This window comes from Vespa crabro, chromosome 4, assembly GCF_910589235.1.
Source record: "Vespa crabro chromosome 4, iyVesCrab1.2, whole genome shotgun sequence".
Taxonomy (NCBI): domain Eukaryota; kingdom Metazoa; phylum Arthropoda; class Insecta; order Hymenoptera; family Vespidae; genus Vespa; species Vespa crabro.
Window position 1 is genome coordinate 2,460,725 of NC_060958.1, and position 2,500 is coordinate 2,463,224.

The window sequence follows — 2,500 nt, forward strand, 5'->3', positions numbered from 1 at the left end:
ACTATTATTGTTATTGTTATTATTATTATTATTATTATTTTTATTGTTATTATTAATATGGATCTTATTATTATTGTTATTATTGTTATTGTATTATTGTTATTGTTATTATTGTTAATATTATTATTGTTATTATTGTTAATATTATTATTGTTATTATTAATATTGTTGCTATTATTCTTTATGTTATTGTAATTGGTATTAATATTATTGTTAGTATTGTTATTATTATTATTGTTATTATTTATATTGTTATTTTTATTATTGTTATTATTGTTATTGTTATTGTTATCACTGTTATTGTTATTATTATTCATCTTATTATTATTTCTATTATTATTGTTATTATTATTATTGATATTATTGTTATTATTATTACTATTGTTATTTTTATTGTTATTATTATTATTACTATTATTGTTATTAATAATATTGTTATTAATATTTTTGTTATTGTTGTTTTTGTTATTATTAATAATATTGCTATTATTATTATTATTATTATTATTACTATTATTTTTATTGTTACTATGATTAATATTATTTTTACTATTATTATGACTTTAATTATTGTTATTGTAAATATTATTGTTAGTATTATTATTTTTATTATTATTATTGATATTATTACTATTATTATTATTAATATCATTATTATAATTTATATTATTATTATTATTATTATTATTATTATTATTATTATTATTATTGTTATTGAGATTATTGATATTGTTACTATTGTAATTGTTAATATTGTTATTGTTTTTATTGTTATTATTATTCATGTTATTATTACAGTTAATAATGTTATTATTATTATCATTATTATTGTAATTATTGTTATTGGCATTATATTTATTATTGTTAATGTTACTATTGTTTTTGTTATTATTGTTATTGTTATTATTTTTATTGTTATTATTGGTATAGTTACTATTGTAATTGATATTATTGTTATTGTTACAATTGTTATTATTAACTTTTTTATTAATATTATTGTTATTATTGTTATTGTAATTATTAATATTGTTATTATTATTATTGATATTATTGTTATAGTTTTTATTGTTATTCCTATTATTGTTATTCTCCTTATTATTATTATTGATGTTATTATTATTATTAATATTATTATTATTATTATTATTATTATTATTATTATTGTTATTGTTATTATTTTTATAATTGTTATTGTTATTATTGCTATTGTTATTATTTTTATTGATATTATTGGTATAGTTATTATTGTTATAGTTATTATTGTTATTGTTACTATTGTTACTGTTATTTTTGTTATTATTGTTTTGTTATTATTATTATTATTATTATTATTATTGTTATTATTATTATTGTTAATATTGTTATTATTGTTACTGTTATTATTGTTATTGTTACCATTGTTATTGTTATTCATGTAATTATTTTTTTTGTTAATATTATTAATATTATTACTTTTATTTCTATTAATTATATCATTATTATTATCATTATTATTGTTATTATTGTTATTGTTATTATTATTATGATTATTATTGTTTTTATTATAATTGTTATTATTAATATTGTTATTATTATTATTGTTATTATTATTAATATTCTTATTGATATTATAAATATTGTTATAATTCTTAAAATTATTATTGTTATTATTATTTTTGTTATTATTATTATTATTATTATTATTATTATTATTATTATTATTATTATTATTATTATTGTCTTTATTATAATAATTTATATTGTTCTTATTATTATTATTATTCTTCTTATTATTGTTATTGTTATTATTGTTATTGTTATTATTATTGGTATTATTGTTATTGATATTATTGTTATTATCGCTATTGTTATTAGTATTAATATTATTATTGTTATTTCTAATATTGTCATCATTATTATTACTATTATTGTATTATTATTATTGTTATTATTGTTATTATTGTTATTATTGTTATTGTTAGTATTGTTATTGTTATTATTGTTATTGTTACTATTGTAATTGTTTTTCATGTTATTACTGTTTTTGTTATTATTATTAATATTATTACTGTTATTATTATTAATGATATCATTATTATTATCATTATTATTCTTATTATTGTTATTGTTATTAATATTATTGTTATTATTGTTATTATTTTAATTGTTATTATTAATATTGTTATTATTATTATTGTTATTATTATTATTATTATAATTGCTATTATTAATTTTGTTATTATTATTAATATTATTATTGTTTTTAATGTTATTGATGTTATTGTTATTATTGTTATTGTTATTATTTTTTAATATTTGTTATTGATATTATTATTGGTATTATTGTTATTGATATTATTGTTATTATCCCTATTGTTATTAGTATTATTATTATTATTGTTATTACTAATATAGTCATTATTATTATTATAATTATTGTTATTATTATTATTGTTATTGTTGTTATTATTGTTATTGTTAGTATTGTTGTTGTTATTATTGTTATTGTTACTATTGTTAT